The sequence below is a fragment of the Lissotriton vulgaris genome, chromosome 12 (genome assembly GCF_964263255.1).
Source record: "Lissotriton vulgaris chromosome 12, aLisVul1.2, whole genome shotgun sequence".
Taxonomy (NCBI): Eukaryota; Metazoa; Chordata; class Amphibia; order Caudata; family Salamandridae; genus Lissotriton; species Lissotriton vulgaris.
This window is the reverse complement of record NC_141700.1, coordinates 722784943-722805357: the sequence shown is the minus strand read 5'-3', so window position 1 is coordinate 722805357 and position 20415 is coordinate 722784943. Positions and strand designations below refer to the sequence as shown.

Genomic DNA, 20415 nt, shown 5'->3' with positions numbered 1-20415 from the left:
TTGGCCGGAGGGCCTGTTGTATGCCTTTCCGCCGGTTCCCCTGATCCCAGCGGTATTGATGAAGATCAAGAGGGAGAGGGCTTTTGTCCTTCTGGTGGACCCGGGTTGGTACCGTTGCCCGTGGTTTCCTCTCTTGTTGGAGTAGGCGGTGTGTCCGGGTTGGACGTTGCCGTTCCATCCTTTTCTTTTGATGGGCCCTCTGGTTTCTCTTCCGGTGTTCAGATCCATGAGTCTGCAGGCTTGGCTCTTGAGAGGGAATCCCTGATCCATGGTGGTAGTTCTGTGGAGGTTGCTGGTCTTATTCAAAGGTCCAGGCGTCCCTCGACTTTAAAGTCGTACGCTAAACATTGGGACAACTTTGCTGCTTCACCATGCTTGGTCTGTTGGTCTGTTGACTCTTTGGATACTGCTTGTGTGCTGGATTTTTTTAAGGAGGGTTTTGATTTGGGCTTGGCCCTTTCTACCCTCCGTACACAGTGGGCTGCATTTCGGCTTTTCATGGGCTCCCTTTTGTGTCTGTGGAGCCTTTGGTGGCTCGTTTTTTTCGATCTCTTGCCCTTCAGCGTCCTCGCCTGATGCTTTCTCCTCCCCGTGCGACCTTCCATTGGTATTAAGGGCATTGCAGTCGGTTGAAATATTTGACTCTCAAGGTGGTGTTTCTGGTAGCCATTGCTTCTGCCAGGCGTGTTGGGGAGTTGGGTGCAGTCCTACGATCTGCTCCTTTTTTATGGATTTTGGATGATAGGGTGGTTTTATGTGCTCATCCTACTTTTGTCCCTAAGGTGGCATTGTTCTTTCATCGTTCTGCTGAGGTTGTCCTCCCTGTGTTCTTTCCTTTTCATTTGTCCCCGGAGGAATCTCTGTTACATCTTTTGGATATTAGGCATGCTTTGGTCATTTATTTGGCCCGCACCTCTTCCTTTTGTAAAATGGACAACTTATTTGTGACTTTTGGTCCGGCTAGATAGGGGCAGAGGCCACCTCTTTCCACTCTCAGTCGGTGGATTAAGGAGGCTATTCTTTTGGCGTATGATACTCTCTCTGTGGTTCCCTCTCATCCGGGTCAGGGTCATTCTTCTGTTGCTGTTTCTTTGGCCACCTTTAAAGGTGTTTCCATGGAGGATATCTGCAGAGTGGCCACTTGGTCTTCGCCTCATACCTTCATGTCTAATTACCGGCTTGAGGTTGGGGGTGGGGCTTCCATGGCCGTTGCTTCGCCAGTCCTCGGTTCTGTAACTTCATGAGATGTGTATCTCTTTCCATTAAAGTATGTGTTTTTCTAATGCATTAATTGTGTGGGTTGTGTTCCTTACATGAAGCTGTTCTTGCTTTGGTATCGGCTTACTGTTAATTACTGTAGTGAGGAAGACGGACGAGGAGGTAATGCCCGGGTTACTTACCGGTAATCTTCATTACTCCGAGTCCTAGTCTTCCTCACCACAGTATAGTTTCCCTTCTCTCCCGGCCCTCTTGGTGTCTTCATGTCTACGGCTTTGTTTTTCAGGTCATGTTGGGACTTTTATGTCCTTTTATCTGATTGGTGGTTGCGACTGGGGGCCATATTGGAGGGATAGGGAGACTAGTATGTAGCTTTTTACTTGGAGTTTCTGTAGGAGCAGAATGCTCACTGTTAATTATTATGGCGAGGAAGACAGACGAGGAGGTAATTGAGAAATAGCTCTTGTTTTGACTTTTCTTGTGAGAAGAACCTACAGAACAGACTGTTCTTCATCTTCTATGCTTTCATCCACGGACACCAGGGGCCCCCGCCTGCTTTCCCTCCGCACTGATTATAAACCGGTCATAAGAAAAATGTCCATGCCGCCGCCTGAAGGATGTCCAGGCCTTTCTGCGAGGTGCGCAAACTGCTGATAGCATACAACAGACGGCTTACAATAGAGGCAAACTGATGCCCTCACTCAGTTAATGAGTTACAACAATGTAGGAGCAGAATGCTCACTGTTAATTACTGTGGCAAGGAAGACTAGGACTCGGAGTAATGAAGATTACCGGTAAGTAACCAGGGCATTCTCCCTTTTCTGTCTCGTAAAGTTCAGTCAGTGCCGCTTTTGGATTTATGCTGAGCGTCTAAAACCAGGAGTTGTGTAAGGCCCGCTCACCACACTTCCACAGCTGCGCGCCCGGTGCCGCCTCCACAAGGGAAAGCATTAGCAGATGATGAACTTGGCGGCACTGGTCTTCCGGGGGTACTTAGGGAGCGGGTCGAGGATACGGGTTGAAACCAGCCAGCAGGGTACAAGGACAGACTCTCAAGAGACGGGACGCGGGGACCGGCACACTCCCTGTTGCATTGCACCCTCTGATGAACACAACTGAAAATAAGCATAACTTAGCTGACACTGGAAGAAAAAAAGCAAGGTTTGGCAAACTATTTAAGTTTGCCTTTTGAAAATAACATTTTAATTATTAGGTCATTGTAATATATTTATTGGATCTTCCGATAGAAAATAGGGAACCTATAGTACGGGCGAAACCACAAGTGGTGAGAAAAGGGCCGATGTTCGTGTTTAGTGTTTTTTCCGGGGGGAGGGAAGGAGTGTGTGTCAGAGTTCTGTGCCTAGTACTTAATAATTTCTTGTTCTCTTTGGCTTGTTTTTCAGGTTTTTTGCAGTCTCCTGTCACAACAAACCACCTCCTCCTCCGAAAGCCTCTCCCCTCTGACTTTGCAAGCGGAGGAGCGCGTCATGTGCCACATATAAATGGAGTGCACTCCATCAGGACCATGACGCACTCGGAGCTGGAGTGCAGCCAGACTAACGGAGCTGTGTGTTTCATTAATCCTCTCATCATAGAAGTGCACAGCCCAGGCTCCAGGGGAAGTACGAAGAGGCAGGGAAAGCGGGCTTCAGGGGTAAATGGCACAAGTAGGCCTCGCTCGCCTCCTCTGAGACCCCCTCCGCCTTCTCTCGGCTGTGCGCTTGCGAGCCCGCAGCTGTACAGAGCCACGAGGCCAGAGACAGCAGGCAAGAAATAGAGAGCCGCTGTAGGTAAAGGTCTATAGCTTGCACAGTGAAAAAGTTATAGATATGTATGTCACTAAACAATAACCACTATCACATATTGAGACCACAACCATATCTCCAAAAATACATATAGATTTTATTCTTTAAATCAATTTTATCACATATATATTTTGGTTTTTGCTCCTTATATAAAAATCTATTTCATTCTATTCCATATAATCAAATGTGCAGAGAACATAATAATCTGTTTATGAGTGAGTACATTAGACGCATGGTTGATGGGGGGGCAATGCGGTAGATGTGAACTACGAGCGTTTCGGCATTGCTGCCTTCATCAGGTGCCCATCCTTTGCGCTACAATTCTGCTATTCGTGGTGCTTATGCATGGTATATGATACTGTTGCCTTCATGCAGCGACACGCTTTATGGGTTAATAGGAGCTGGAGATATCCAAATTCAAATAATCCCCGCCTAAGTGCACAGATTGTTGAGATTTCTCATAACGCGATCAGTCCTTTGTGAATCAGACATATATGTCTGAACATAAATCAGAAAGTTAATATGATGTATTTCCAGCCATCTCTGGTTCTGTGGAGACGCTTCGAGTCTAGACTCATATACCAGATGTCACCGCTTTCCTTAGCGCGGAAGTTTGTGATGTTTTATATAGGTTCCTGTTTTGCATCATATTAGTATGTTTTTTATAAAATACCTTTTATTTTGTTTTATAACAGAAGAAAAAAACCCTGTACAGAAACATCTGAGAATGCCGCAACGTGACACATCATTAAAGCAGGTTATGACAAACACATATCGGAGACCATAACAAAGCAGTGTCCAGAAATTGTGGGATACATCAACTGTTAGATTACAGCAATACATCTTGATAGCAGTTAATCAATTTCAATTTCATCCATATCTTGTTATGCTTTTCAGCGCAGCCACAGGTCTTATAAACCAAAGGCACAGTGATCCATGCTGCATATCCATTCCACCATTGTGGAGACCTCTGTTGAGAGCCAATGCTTAGCAATTTCCCTCTTGGCTATTAGGCAACCAATATTGTACAGTATCTGCCCTCACTTGGACTATCCCACCCATTGTGCATTCCCAGTAGGGCCCTGTGAGGTTCACGCTCCACTGGGTAGCCCAGGATGTTGCAGAGTGTTGCGTGCTCTAGACCAAAATGTATGTCTCAAAAGATAACTCTATATCCTATGCAGCAGGGTGTCTACCTCTCTCGCATATCAAGAGCATTCGGGAGCCGGGGACTTATGCATTTTGTATAGATTCTCAGGGGTTTAATATATGCAATGAAAGTATTTGAATTACACTAAGCGCAGCAAAGATAAGATCGTCCACGTCCTGGCTGCCATCTTGGCTGCTCGCTAATCGTCATCATCCAGATCTCCCAAGTCTACCGTCCACCATACCTTCAATAATGAGAAATGGTTCATAATTAATGCTTTGTATAGTTTAGACATTACCTTATTTTTGAGTACCTCAAGGTTTAAGTTGGGCTTGAGAGGATTATGGTCAGGGGAGGGCCTGTTTATAGGGTTCTAGAGCGTGTCTTATATGGAGGAACCAAAAGAAGTGGGATCTATGGAAATCATATTCTGGTTCTAATGAAGTAAACAATTCAATGTGTGATGTAGTACAAAGACTTCACAGTGTAGAAATACCTATTTTGTACCATGGCACAAATCCTGTTGGGTGTGTCACTGATGGAAGCCAGTCGCCCACTCACCTTGTGTAGGTCTTCTGATCCATTTCATTTGTTTCAAAGCTAGGGACCAGCTATTGATCAGAGGTCTTGTGTCTGCTCCATAAAGAATTGTTGAATACCCCATACCTCTCAGCTTCTGGCAATTCAATTCGGACTGTAGAATTATCGCTATCCAAATAGAGCCAGTCGTTAATAAGAAGTAAGTGGGTCGCCCAGTAGTAGGGCTCTATCTCTGGCACTCCAGCCCCTCGTCCCCTGTTGTCTGTACCACCTTCATTAAAGAAACTTGTGGGGCAATGCTCCCCCAAATATGCGGAAAGGGTGGCATGTAGCCTGCAGAACATTGTATTGGACAGTGGGTGGGTCTAGTTTTTTAGTATATAGAGCAGCTGTTGGAGAGAAAACATCTTGTATAGGGCCACTCACCCCGCAATCGAGAGTGAGAGCTGTTCCCAAGCCGTGAGCTGCAGTTTGAGTTTACATAGCAAAGGTTCTACATTGAGTCTCCAGTAGTCTTCCGTTCTCTATGTGAGCTACTACCAGATATTTAAAAGGGCAGGATGACCATCGGAGGCCAGGAGTCATAGAAAGAACAACCTCATCAATCATCACCACTGGGGTCACCACTGACTTGTGCAAAAAGACCAATTGATGGACAGAATGTAGAACAATGTCATACATTCACCCCAGTACAGATATCTGGGCCAAAATCCATTGTTTTTTTTGCTCACCATGCCATTCCAGTTTGGGCCCTGCGCCCAATGGGAACAGTCCTGCCCGAACTACCAGGCCAGGTCCTCCCAAGACTGGAAACAAGCATCCTAGGACCGGTTTGGCGCTTTCAGCCCTAATCAGCCAGGATAGTTTGACTCCAGTGGCATGGAGAGCACAGGACCCACGTCTGGGCACACCTGTCCCACTCGGGGTGACAAATGCAAAAAGAACAATTCATGGACAGAATGCAGAACAATGTCATGCATTCACACCAGTACAGAGATCTGGGCTTAAATCCATAGTTTTTTTGCTCACCGTGCCATTCCAGTATGGACCCAGCTATTTGCAAATCAGTCTTGACCCTGTTCCCAATGGGAACAGTCCAGCCCGAACTGCCAGGCCAGTTAACACTGAGGCCTGAGGCTTCTTCATAGACTGACAACATCTGAAAGATTTGGGGAATCAACAGATGTGGGCGCTCCAGGTACAGTAACACAACGATAATGTAGAGGGAAGTTTGATCCTCTACCCCATCCCAGTCAATTTCCCATAATCGGGCATATAGATGGCGCCACACTGCCAGTGATCATTCATTCGAGCAAATAAGAGCGGGGACAGTAGACAGCCCTACCTCGTCCTCTGTTCAATGGGGAAAGGGCAAGAGAGTAGGCTATTGAGATGCACCCGAGCCCAGGGAGAGGAGTTGAGGATTCAGACGTATGCAATGAACCATGGACCAAAGTTAATTTTCTTTCGCACCTGGAACATGAAGGGCCTAGACCCAGAGTCCAACGCCTTTTCAAAGTCTAAGGCTAAAAATGCTGCTGATCTTGGGAAACAGCAAAAGAGGTTGAGAACTATGTGCAAGTGCCTGATACTGTTTCTGGTAACATGTTTTGGCATGAAGACCTTTTTGCATTTGTGGACTAGAGTACTCATGACCCCGGCCCACCTGGCGACTAGGATTGTGGCCAATATTTTCACCTCAGTATTGATAAGGGAGATATGGTGATAAGAAGTACAGTCCTGGGGATCTCTCCCTGCTTTGTGAATTATCACTGTGGTCGCACCTAGAGGGTCCTTTGGTCACTTTCCCATATGGACATTTTTTTAATACAGGTCTTCTAGTGGTTCAACCAGTTAGCTGGCAAATCTCTTTTAGAATTCCGAGGGAAAGCGATTTGGGCCCGGGGTTTTGCCCGATGGCATGGCACTGATCACTGCATATATTTCAACTTTCGAAATGGGAAAGTCTAGAGCATCCCTATGTCTGGTTGTAGTGTTGCAGCGGGGAGATAATTTATTATCAGGTTTTCATATTCTACCATAGAGGTGGGGAGCACTTTATAGGGCTCACTGTAGTAGTCTACTAATATATTGGTGATACCAGTGGATGCAGTCGTCATGATACCCATGGGGTCATAAATACCCGCCACCAATGTGTGCTGCATGTTACAGTGTACTAACCAGTACATGAGTTTGCCACTTTATCTCCCATATTGTACATGTGGTGTTGAAAGGGAACACACTGCCTCCTGAGCTTTTCCATAAATGTAAACTTTAGCTCCAATCTGACCGCCTCTACACAGCAGAGTGCCTTGTCCCTGACCTCGTGGTGTAAGGTTACCTCTAGGCTCACAAGGTCTGAGCTCAGTCTACCAAAATCTCGTCCATTTGGTGTCCGGCAGTGGAAGACCTCATGTGCCCCAGGGTTGTTGCTTTCAGTACATCCCAAAGTAATATGCCGATGAGGGAGGAGAGTGACATTAAGGGCTAGGTACTCGTCAATACCTTCCCGGATTTAGTCTGCGAAAGGGCTATCAATTTGTCTATATGGGTTCAGTCACCACTGGCAAGTCCAAGTTTTTGGGAGGCCTCCTAGGCTCAGTTCCATGGGATATTGGTTGGATATTGGTTGGAAAGGAATCTGGGAAGGATAGCTGAGGACTGTATTGCCTGTCTGTCGGTTGTGGGGAAGAAGAAGTGCTCTAACCTGGAGTGTGATATGTGGGTGTCGTAGTAATAATTGTATGCCCAGGTGGCTTGGTAGTGCATGCTCTCTTATGCGCCTCCCAAAGTATGGCGTTTCTGCATAGTTTAGAAGGCGTATTATCATGGGGTGGGGGGCGGTGCCAGGCGGTGGGTTTGGCACCAGGGCGCGGTAGGCACCTTCCAATATAAGGGCACCAGGGCACAGTCGGAACATTCTAATATAAAGCAGGGGGAGAGGACAATGGGGGGCATCCAGGATCAAGTCAGTCAGGAATGTCTCTGGATGCGGGCCCTCAAGGCCCTCGGGCAGCCCCACCAGTCATAGGTTTTTCCAGAAAGATCTGGCCTTGGCATCTGCTGCATGAAGTTCCTGCCCCTCTCTAGTTATTTTTAGTCCTGGGGGGAGGTCACTGAGTTCCACTCCACAGAATTCCGCTGAGTTACTGGAAAACGGTCAAATTCTGCAAAATTCCGGAAGCGTGCGGAGTACTGTATTGCTCGGCAACCCCAATTCTATGAGAAGTCCAGTTCCACCTTGGTGCGACATTGGCTACAATGCTATTTCTGCAAATCTGGTGTGTAATATCAGTATGGGCAGTTGGCAGACCAGTGCCCTCTGAGGTGAAACCCCCGGGGATGCATGGTGGGGACTCCAGAGGTTGCAGGAGGAGCTGGGCTCCTGAGACCATGCGGCAGCAGGACACTCAGGCTCCTTGATGACAGGAAGCACCATATACAGGGAGAAAAACAAGCTTGAGAAGCCAAGGAGAGCTGGTTGAGTGAAAGGTGGAGGCGGGCACACCGTGAAGAGGTGCATGTGCACACAGAGGATGGCAGGGAACGAGGGACTCTAAATGAGAAACACAAAACACATGTTTGCCACAAACCCACGTCAGAGTGATCCAGCGGTGTACCAACAACAGATACTCTACTACCATATAAACACTTATAAATTGAGTATACCGCTGGAGTCAAAGTTTATGTTTTCCCACAATTTAAGATTAGTTATTCTTTATTCCTAACAAACCTTTCACTGATCAAAAAGTTCTTTCCTCTTATCGATGGACCATTAGTTGAACTAGTTGATGGTGAAAAGACATATGCTAAGTTGTTCTTTTATTAAAGTGAAGTAACCACAGACTCTGGAAAGTTTTAAATCTTTATCTAATTTAAATTCATGTGACCCATCTCAAATACACAGTGCAGTAACCCTCATTCTTTGGAGAGAAATTAAATTAAACACATACTTTAGATTCACGCAATGATCAATGCTCAGAAAGGAGATGACAGAGAGAAAAGTAAATCTACAAATAACGCGAAAAATATATTTACCAAGAATGGTGTGAAGACTAACCCCATGGCCAAACGGCTGGTAGGGGTCCCCCGGGTTAGATCAGGCGATAAAATGACTTTAGGACAGGACTCAGGACAGGATAGTTACCTCTCTAAGGTACCGACTACTGTGTCGCACCCCTCTCTGACACTCTCTTCCTCCTTGAGGTTCTTCCGCAAGTCTTTTACTAACCCAATTAAATTAGGATAGGAAATTCTGCTTCAGGCTCTGCATTTTATTCTTCATCAGCATCTCACAGCATCTCTCCCAGCAGCAGCGTCTCCCACAGCAACAGCATCAAAAATTGTGCTAACTAACTAATTGAAGATATCTCAATTATATCTTTTGTTCTACATGTTCCACCCATTAATGTTTCAATATCGTAAAAATACTAAATCTGATTGGTCAGGCTAGGTGGGGAAGATCATCACACCATGCTTACATGTCACTTTATTCCATCAGACCATTGTTCACAAACCTATCCCCTTAATTTGTATTCTTAACTTTTATTTCCCACCTGCATTCACATTGCATCTGCAACATTTGTTAAAATCTAACATGTAGATCCATTCATTTGATCTTTTCACCACTTGCTCTCAGGCTTGGACACTCTGCGACCTTGTCCCTCTTCCAACCTTTGTGTCATCCTTCCGGGTCCACTCTCAATAGTCATACGCAGCTGTCACATGGCTTAGCTTACTTCAGTTATACACCAGAGGCCCAAATGCGCACTAATAATAAAGTCAGAAAGACAGATGTTACTTTAAAAAATAAATGGCTTCACTGTATACCACCCATCTCTACTCTATTCCCCTTTACTTTAGTAAGACTTTCCCCGCATTAGCATTAGTAATATAGCATGTTTTCATTTCAAGCAAGCAGATGCCATGCACGTGGGCCTTCAAGACTTCGTGTAAGTGCCTTTTGCTCTTGCGCAAGAATGTCGCTCGAAGCATTAATACGTCATACCATGTAGATGCAGTTGACGCATGTGCAGTGAAGATTTCCCCGTTAAAAGCTGTTTAGTCCTTCGTTCAAGTTATTATTGTTAGTTAACACATAAGCAAGCTTCACTAACCTGCGTATTGGTGTGGTGCGCATTATTTTTACACAAAACACAATTAATAAGTTGTTAGTGAGTTAAATGAGCGGATTGTTTATGAGCAAGTCTCTATTCTATGAGTCCAAGCTCCATCAGGAGGTTCCATGAAAACATCCATGACACCATAAGCCTCACCATCTGCCTCTTGTAAAAGACATCAGCCTTCCTCATCTTTGTTTTTTAGTCGGTGTAAGGTACATAAAATCTTAAAGAGGCGGAAGTCAATCAGAAAGCTCCTTTAATGGCTACTGGCGCAACTGGGGGGACTTGTTCAGGTAGACATCCCGTTGCCACTCAGGGCCCACCCGTCCTGTCGGCAGGTGTGTTGAACTTGTTAATCTTGGCCTGTTGGCCGAAGTCTGCATGCTTGCCCTTATCCAAGGCAGTAGATTCACAAGTTCCACTGCTAGCAGAGAGAGGGTTCCCTGTGGGGTTCCGACCATGAGGCTAGGATCTCAGGGCCAGTGGTGTTAGAGAGGTGAAGACTCTCCCGGGACTGTGGCAGTGGCCAACCACACCTCCAGGATGTTAAGTAGCTTTCATTTAAAAAGACCAGTGGTTCACACTCCAATGCCGCCTTGGGATCTCACACTGGTTTTCTCCTTTCTACAAGGTGCTCCCTTTGAACCTCTTTAGTCTCCCTAAAGTTTCTCACTTTGATGGTCTTTTTCCTTGTGACAATTTACTCTAGTCGTAGATTGTGGAGACAGGTGTTCTCCATTTTCATGAACCATTCCTCAAGCATTTCCAAGATAAGGTGGTCCTAAGTATAGATCCGACTTTCCTACCTAAACGTTCTCCTTCTTTTAATGTCTCTCAAGACCTGAATCTTGGTTCCTTTTAACCTTCTCTGTTTGTGGAGCAGGAAGCTCTCTGGCATACTTTGGACCTTGTCAGAGCTCTGTCAGTCTATTTAGAAAGTATATTAGCTTTTCAGAAAGTAGTAGACTTTCTGTTTGTGTCCTTTGGTATTGGTAATATAGATCAGCTCCCAAAGGTTTCCACTATGAGTAGATGGGTCAAGACGCCTAGTTCTTTGGCTTACCAGAACGCAGGCCTCTCTCTTCATAGTGTTATTTAGGAGTGTTCATTCAGAGGATCTTCTTCCTCTTGGGCTTTTAAAGAAGCTTCTTTGAAAGACATCCGTGCGGCTGCAACATGGTCTTCCCTCCTTACCTTTATTTCTCTCTATAAAGTTAATAATGGGGAAATCGTTTTCACCCTCCTTTGGCTCTGCGGTTCTTTTGGCAGTGGAATGATGCGTATGAACAATATTTTTCCTTTTCTTTTATTTGGTCAATAAAAATACTTGGCATTGCATAATTTTCTGCCTCTAGTCATCAATTTCCTTTGTTTCTTCTTGCTTTGGTATACATCCAGCTACTCAGGAATGTGGCAAGGAAGACGGACGAAGATGGTAATGACTCAGTTACTTACCAGTAATCTTCATTACTTCTGGTCATAGGTGGGCAGAACATTGCTGGTGTGGGATGCTGCAGTGCTACCTCTAGACAAGGATGTATGGACAGTGCTATAGAGTTTATGATGCACCTTTATCCAAGTTCATGTTCTCCTTTCAATCTCTAGTATCTTCCTTCCTCTCTGTTCAGGTGCACAATTGGAAGGGGTGTCAAAGTGCATAACTCCAGCAGCTGTGACTGTGCTGGAGATTATGGGGGTAACCAAGGGAGGCACTGACATGTTACACTCTCTTTAAGTTTCCTGCTGAGCCAAATACTCAGCAAATACCTGTATTTATTTTGTCTGCGAGTTCCTTTAGGGAGAATCTAATTATCCTGTTGAAGCCCATCACTGACAATTTTCAAGCTGTCCCAACCTGAGAGAGTGCAGATAGAGGGGTTAACAGACACAGAACTCTTCTGACGCTCTGACGTCACAGGCTATCAGACCGCTGCTGCTGCTGAGCTGGGCCCCGGTCCTCCAGTTTAGCCCGGCACTGCCTGGCATAGCTAGGGCCGGACTGGCCGTAGCGGGCATCGGCGTTTCCTCTGGAGGCTGGAAGGGTGATGGGCCGGTTTTGCGGAGGCAAGGCTGATTTTGTTACTGGGGCCGGTTTTGCAGCGGCACTGAAATATCGCCCAACCAGTAACAGAAGTAGCAAGCAAGAGCTTCCAGCCTTCCCAGGCCAGGCAGTGCTTAAGCAGAGGCAGGTCTGACAATATTGCCAGGGCTTCTATGGGTTCTCAGTCCAGCTCTGGGTAAGAGGACCCTGTTCTCCTCCATCTATCTCCTGCCTGCTCTCTATTTTATGTCACATTGTCAGGGCACAAGTCCTAAGAAAAGAAGTGGGGGGACGCTGTCACCGGAAGTGAAGTCACGACAGGAAGTGACGTCACGAAAGGTGTCTTGCACCATCAGGCTCATTGCCTCCCCTCGTTCCCTCCTTAGATGCGATTGCATCTGAGAAGCCAGCGCGTGTGCAGAGTGCTGTGAGCTCCGATCTTGTCCCAGAGAGGCCAAAGAGTGAAGTCCAGCAGTTTGGTAGGGGGGATGGCGTCCACCAGGTAAAATAAATGGGGGGACGCCGTCCACCCACGTGGTACCCCGACTCGAGCCCTGCATATTGTGGATACTGCTTTTAATTTTTCATATAATTTTTCGGGCTCGACTTGTACTTGAGCTCTTACAGCCAGCAGGAAGTCTGGCTCGGTTCTTGCTTGCTACTTTCCATGTATTGTCTGACTCCGCCCATTTCGAATTCAATAATATTCAAGTACAATTTATCACAATACATCGTTTGAGGGAGTGTAGCGAACAGAACCGACTCTCCAGTATAGTGGATATGGGGGATGATGCTGTCTCAGGTAAAATTTTAGGCAACGAAAGGACGTTGTGGTATATGTTACAGAACAAGTTTTAAAACACTGGCTAAACGTTTCAGGGCTGCGTCTCGGCAGTCAAGAAAGCTGACAGCCCACTAGGAAAATGGAACCATTGCCGAATGGCTAGTGCTTTCTTGCACTTTGCCAAATACTCTGGGATGTAGACATGTTAACAGCCAAAATTCATGAAAGTGTCCAGCATGACGCAGGGCACGGTTATAATTTCTATGTGTTTCTGATATGTGAAAACACATGGTAGCGTGGCCGAGCGGTCTAAGGCGCTGGATTAAGGCTCCAGTGCCACGCCAAAAGTATTCTGGCAGCGGTGGGATTCGAACCCACGCCTCGGAGGCGTGGGTTCGAATCCCACCGCTGCCAGAATACTTTTAATTTCACATTTTTTGAAAAATATTTCTTATGATCTATCTTTTCAAAACAATGTATTTGTGACAATATTGCGCTAGTGGGCTTTCATTTCTTGAAGAAGACCATTTATTAAAAATTATAACAGTCGATTTACCTGCTCATTCATCCAATATCGAGACTTGTAGCCACCGGGTGCTCTGCAAAACAATAAGGGGCATATTATCAAGACAGGCGATAACATTATCGCCGTTTTAGCGACAGTCTTCTGCCGCTAAAACGGCGATAATTTTATCGCCTGTCTTGATAATATGCCCCTTAGTTCGGCAACAATTCTCGATATTGGACGAATGAGCAGGTAAATCGATTATTATTTTTCATAAATGGTCTTCTTCAAAAAATGAAGGCACACTAGCGTAATATTTCCACAAATAAATTGTCTTGAAAAAATAGATAATGGGAAATAACCCATGCACTGCTCTCTACAATGAGTCCACAAAGAGGAACAATTGAGGACACAAGCTCCAGTGGCGCAATCGGTTAGCGCGCGGTACTTATACAGCAGTACTTGCAATGAGCAATGCCGAGGTTGTGAGTTCGAGCCTCACCTGGAGCAGTCAATTTTTTTCTTTGCAAACTGTTTTTCTTTATTGATAATCAAATGAGGGTACAAGTAAGGGTCTGAATAACATGTGCCATTGTTCATTTATGTGATGGCATAAAAACCAGTGGTATTTTCAAACGAGTTACTGCTACTCTTGATCCCTCTTGTTATAATCAATAGAGAATTCGTTCGCCAAGAAAAAATCCTACCTGCTCCAGGTGAGGCTCGAACTCACAACCTCGGCATTGCTCACTGCAAGTACTGCCATATAAGTACCGCGCGCTAACCGATTGCGCCACTGGAGCTGATGTATACAGGGCTCTCCATATTTATATTGAGCCCAATGTGGTGAGCAGTGTACAGAATATATAATGAGTAATGTTTCCAAAACTGTCAATATCAGCAATCAGGCACAGTATACATGAACCTGGAACTTCAAGTGAGCCATGCAGGACGGGCAAATTAACAGATGTGTAGGCTAAAGCCCAACGTACATAAACAAATATATCAGCATCAGTTCTAAACGGCATTTGATCTTTCTTCATTCTTCAATGTAAATGAAACAATCATTGGCATAGCCAATAGATCTTGCCTAGTAAAGCTATTTGCTTTACCTGTGTTTTGTAGGCATGCTGTACAGCTGAGCAGATGCAATGCAGCATGGCTAGAACGTATTAAAAAAGCATTGGCTGTGCCAGTAGGTGTCACCCATGCAAGAGCTATAGGCTTTGCCAATATGTTTTGCCCATGTTGTACACCAGCTTGGCAGCTGTTCAGCATGGCTATAAGTTAGAGGCATAAAGGAGTGTGCTGTGTAGTAACGTATTGTAAAATAGAATGATGTGGAGTAGTGTTGGGTGTTATGGAGTGGCGTAGAGAGTCATGGAGTGGTGTAGAGTAACGTGAAGTGTAGTGGTGTCCTGGAGTAGTATAGCCTTATGGAGTGTTGTGGAGGGAGTAGAATGGAAGGGTGTAGAGTGGAGTAGGGTGTGGAGTAGAGCATTGTGGGCTTGAGTGGTGTAGAGTGGAGTGGAATGTCAAAGTGGAGGAGAATATCCTAGAGTACAGGGGCATAGGGTGTTGTGGGGTGGTGTAGAACAGAGTGGAGTGGTGTATAGAGTGTTAAAGAGTAGAGTTGTGTAGAGCAGAGTAGATTGCCATAGAGTGAAGTGGCATTGAGTATGGTAATATTTTTAAAATATGATATACGTAGCACCAAGAAAGCTATGCAGCTGATGTATAATTTAGGGAGCCCAGACATATGTTTCCATGTGGCTGCATACATCTTACAATGCACATCTGCACGGAAATCAATTATAGTATGAATTCAATGCATGGTTTTAACTTATATGTATCTTATTAATATTAGCTTGCACATGTATATGCATTTTATCGATATTAGCCAGCATATGTATATAAAATGTTTTTAAAAATATACATTTTGTTATTGCAATTTTGCACATGCGCCTGATAATGAATATTTTATATTGTGTTTGCCAATTTTGCACATCTGATTAATTCGTTATTGCATATTATGATCGTGGTCTCATACCAAACTGTTAAGACATGTATCTCCTACGACACATGTTGCTACCACGAAAAGTAAATCCCTTGTTATGCGTCAACCAGAACTAATAAGGAGCATACAATGCTGTTTTTTTTGGTACTTGATAAATTAGGGCTTGATGTAAATTCATGATGCACATATAATTTTTATTCTGTATTGGTTGCTATATGGTTATATTTATATATACACCGAAGAAAGCACTTTTGAACTGAACTGAGTATGGTAATGTAGTAGAGTGGAATGACAGAGTGGTGTAGAGAGGTATAGAGTGGACTGGTATTGTGTGGCGGAGCGTCATAGAGCGGCTTGGAGTGGAGTGGCGTGGAATGGAGTACTTGAGTGGTGTAGAATGGAGTGGAGTAATGTGTCATAGAAAAGAGTGGCGTAAAGTGGTGTGGAGTGGTGTAGAGGGAGTTGCGTAAAGTGGAGTAGAGTGTTGCTAAGTGGAGTGTCGTTGAGTGGAGTATAGTGTCATTGAGTGGAGTAGATTTTAAGGGAGTAGAGCGACATAGAATGGAGTAATTTCAAGTGGAATAGAGTGACCTAGAGTGAAGTGGAGTAAAGTACAGTGGGGCAGAGTAGATTGGCATAGAGTGCAATGGCTTAGAATGCATTGGTTTTGAGTAAAGTGGTGTAAAGTGCTTCAGCGTAGAGTGACACAGAGTAGAGTGGTGTAAATTGGAGTGGAGCAGCGTAGAGTGCAGTGGCATAGAGTGCAATGGCTTAGAGTGGAGTGGCGCGGGATGGACTAGAGTGGCGTAGAATGTAGTGTCATACAGTTCGCCGCCTACTCCACATCCACTGCCCAGCCAAGTAGGCAGCATTGCAGGAAATATATTTAAGGTTTTTTGGTGCTGTGAAAGCTGCACCTGTCCACTCTCTATTTCCAGGATTCTGACTACACTTTGATGACCCTTTGCTGAGTCCGCTTTCCAAGTCCATGCCTCTAGTTCCTGAAGCTGAACGGAGATTTGGAGAAGTAAGAAATGATTCTGAGCTCGGGATCAGATTCGGGATGAGCGTCGCGAAGGGTACTTCACCCATTAAATTTAGATAGGATTGGCAGTAGTGCTAATGTAGGAGTCTGGCCTGGGACTTAATTGCTACCCTGCCTCACTCAACAATATCCCCTCCCACTCGCAACAGGGTGAGCCCCTTATCTCTGCTGAATCTGCATAGTGGGGTCTATTTGGGTGGCGGTCGCAGCTGAATCTCAGGTGACATAGGTAAGTAGTAGCCTCCAAGCACCAAATTAGAGGTGAGTGGCACTAAGCGTGCCATCAAACTCCGCTCCGCTGGCGGTTGAAAGAGTTTTGCTGAACTTCACACTCTAAATGGAGTGCGGAGTAGCAAAACTTTGCAAACTCCGCAGGTGGAGCGGAGTTTGCCTCCCACCCTTACTTCTAACAACATTTCACCCCATTGGAGTTAATAAGAGAAAATCTACACCCAATGGGGCAATATATTTGTAAATTAAATTAGGCCCAATAATATATACCAGACTGGTGCCCTTGGGGAAGCATTATGAATCTGAAATTAGGAGATCTTGTAGTTTAAAGATGGCAAAAAGTCCAAAGTCGGAGAAATGAGAGAAAGCTCCATGCTCCCTTCTGTGACCTTATGATCTAGTTAATTTAAAGTAAAAAACGTTTGAGGTCCAGGGCTTCCTTAGAAATTGCTCTGTTTTTTAAGTCAAGAGAGGCTACTTTCCTGAACTTTTGCACTATTTCCTGTTCCAGCTAATGAGTCAATAAATATTCCTGGGCCTGTGCACTTCTCCCTTTTTCGAGACTGTGTTGCTCCCCCACCTGCACATCAACATGTGAGCTGCTTTCACTATTCAACTTGCGAAGCTTACATGTTGGAAAGACCCAGACTGCTGACTATAGGAGGCCAATTTCACCTTCTTTGTCCCTTCTTCAGAATGGCGACAGTCAAACATTGAATAGAAACCACATAAATATTGTGGCAGTCCTATTAACCATTACGTGCACCTTGCCAATGCCAGCTGCCACCTGCTTGCTTCACTTCCAGTATCTGTGCTCACCATCTGCAGTGAGTGTAAATTATCAACATGTTCATGCACTTAGGCCACTCTCTGTCCCCTCAATTTTAGCGTTTTTATGCAGTTCTTGTAACATTGTGTAAATGCCCATCTAATCTCTGTGTATGTTCTATTTGGGAACTGTGTGCAGATATTTGTCTATCTATCTATCTATCTATCTATCTATCTATCTATCTGTCTGTCTGTCTGTCTGTCTGTCTGTCTGTCTGTCTGTCTGTCTGTCTGTCTGTCTGTCTGTCTGTCTGTCTATCTATCTATCTATCTATCTATCTATCTATCTATCTATCTATCTGTCTGTCTATCTATATATCTATCTATCTTTCTGCTCTTCCATCTCGCTACTTAAAGTACATACCCGATTTAGGCCTGCATGATGATGTAGCTGACCGTGAGATGAATTGTTACCAATTGATTAAAATATTCACAGACAGGCTTTAGATCCTAACGTTGGCTGTTTCGGTGTAGCAATCTGCCTCATCTGGTGCATTACATAGCACGAGGGACTATTTTAATGACAGATTTGATTAATAAGCTCGTAAGTGCATTGTTTACAGAAGCTCATAAGTGCATTGTTTACAGAAAGCATTTGTTTTCCTTTTTTTTACTGCAACAGGATTTTAAAAAAAATCTTAGTTGCAACTCAAAATAGAATATGTACTTATTGCTTTCTTAATGCTTTGTTTTTTAGACTTTTCTGGGAACATCTGGAAAATTAACTGTATCCTTCACTTTAGTTGTTAAAAGAAACGACCTCAATCTATGTACAATCAGTGCTGTGGATTGCTGGGAAGTGGCTGGTCCCTGAGCATAAAATAGGTATTTGTGTTTTTCTCTTACAATAACATGGGACGGGTCCATTTTCTGACTCGTGCTTGGGGAAAATACATTTCTTATTCATTGTTAAATAAAAAATAAAAATAAAAAAAAGAACTAAATAAATATCCGACGAGGGTGGGATTCGAACCCACGCGTGCAGAGCACAATGGATTAGCAGTCCATCGCCTTAACCACTCGGCCACCTCGTCTTGCTGTGAGCAGGCGTTGTATACAGATTGCAATCGCATCCGGTGGAGTAGACAGCACGCTCATACACATACTTTACAAATATAAAAACATTGATTTTCGACTAAGATGTCATGCCATGTGAAACAGCACAGCCCGGTTTAACAATCCTCTCTTCTCACCTGTTGCCACACCGACGCGGCACAGCTCTGTCTACTACTTATTTTTAAACAGCTCTAATTTCACCCGCACTGCCTCAAGTATCGCGGGGCTCCGTTTTCATAGATAGTGCGTCACCGATTCGCTCTCTAAAATTGAGATGTAGCTGTGACGATTTGATTAATGGCAGCAGAACAGTGGCCCCTGTACTCCATTGACTCGTTGGCTTCAGCATTCTACGACCACGGGGGCGGCGCGCGGCCCCAAAAACAACAACAGTAACAGTTGCGGCGTCGATACGCGATGACATGGGGACGAATGCTAACAGGTGCGGAGGGCGCGCGTGGGCGGGCTTTTAGAACAGGAAATTGACGGCATTTTAACACACGGCTTACAGGCTTAAAGCACAGAAATCTCTGAGTAACTAGAAAGTTTCAGGGCATTTTTATTTATTTAATGCAATTTTATATAGCGCAAACTTTACCCAACGGTGTCATAGCGCTTTACAATAGAACTAAGTAAGATACATAAGGAACTAGTGATGGAATTTACATATTAACAAGTTACATATACAATTATAAAAAAGAAAGGTGGCATAATTAGAGTAATACAGGTGGCATAATTAGAGTAATACAGGTACAGAATATATATTTACAAAATCGAGCTCACATGAATGCCATGCAGCCATGAGGGTTATGACCTGTGTTGAATTATTCCTAAAAGTGTCTTTGGAAGAGAAGAGTTTTAAGATCTGTTTTGAAAGTCTGGAAAGAGGCGGTAGTCTGAATGATTGGAGGTAGCGGTAGAGAGCCAATCGGGCCCCCTAAGACAACGTATCCCCGCACGCACTCCTCGGGCGGTTGTATAGTTGTTCTTCCTTTTCTATTTGTACATGATGCCACTGTTATGTAATGTGTTCTATGACATTCACGTTCTGCTTATTTTATCCTTTGTTAATGAGTTCTATGTTATGCTCGCTCTTATGTTATGCACGCTCCACTGTTGCATCCTCGAGAGTGCGTGTATCTTCAAACATAAGTTTATGTTTGAAGATGCATCTCACGAGGATGATCTATCGTGTGGAGTTACAGTGGTGGTTTTAGACAGTAAGCTGTTGGTCACATGGGCGTAGGAAGTGCGGGGGACGCGGGGGACATATCCCCCCTAGATTTTTGAGTGGGGGGACACGGGGGACAAGGGTGGTGGGACGAGGGGACAAAAGAATTTCCTCTCTCCCTTCTGTTGTTCGCAGGGCCATTAGCGCGCGAAAGCGCTACCTAATGGCCCTGTACTTGACCCGTGACCTCACCTCCCTGCAGTCAAAGAGAAAACCCGCCCTCTGCCCTTTGGTATTCTGCAGTAAGGCTGTTACTACTGAAGATCTTCAGTTACATGCATTCAGTCAACCTGTATCTCATGTCCCTCCTCATGTGTTAGTGTTTTATTCCCATAATCGGCGGATGTTTACAAATGCGCCTCATAAAACACTCATTTAAAAGTGACCTTCGTGTTTAAAAATAGGCTTTACTTTGCGGAGCCCTAATTTGAGTTTTAATCTAGTTTCGTTGATTAGCTGGTGGTTCCTCCAGCCATCCGCACTACGGCTCCTCTCCCAGTCATCCAATGAGGGGAGCTAGCGCGACGCCCCACAAGCAATCATGACAAACAAATGTGAGTGTTCGCACTTTTAAAGATAAAAGGTAGAGCACAGATGCTTTTGCTCAGTACATTAATATTGCACGCAGTGTACCTCTGATCGACTCATTTGAAACAGAAAATCAAGGTTACCATGCACATGCTGCATCTAGTGCCAGGGACCCTAAGGTAATGGAGGCTCAAATGATGTGGCAGAGTTGACTAAATTATGTGAGACGTAAAAAATGTAATTATTTTGCATACTATTCAGTAATAGTAAAACATGCAGCACGCAAGGCACTTACGGACTCACTCTAACCCAC

The 20415-nt window shown here is 44.7% G+C and overlaps 3 non-coding genes across 3 annotated transcripts; 1 reads left to right on the top strand and 2 right to left on the bottom strand.

Moving 5' to 3' along the window:
• Positions 1–13581: 13581 nt before the first annotated feature.
• TRNAI-UAU (transfer RNA isoleucine (anticodon UAU)) lies at positions 13582–13676 on the top strand. The gene is made up of 2 exons: positions 13582–13619; positions 13641–13676. It is a non-coding gene; the product is annotated as a tRNA-Ile (tRNA).
• A 198-nt stretch (positions 13677–13874) lies between these two features.
• Positions 13875–13969, bottom strand: TRNAI-UAU (transfer RNA isoleucine (anticodon UAU)). The gene is made up of 2 exons: positions 13932–13969; positions 13875–13910 (listed from the first exon to the last, which is right to left on the bottom strand). It is a non-coding gene; the product is annotated as a tRNA-Ile (tRNA).
• Positions 13970–18239: 4270 nt separating this feature from the next.
• TRNAS-GCU (transfer RNA serine (anticodon GCU)) lies at positions 18240–18321 on the bottom strand. Its single transcript has one exon. It is a non-coding gene; the product is annotated as a tRNA-Ser (tRNA).
• Positions 18322–20415: the final 2094 nt, after the last annotated feature.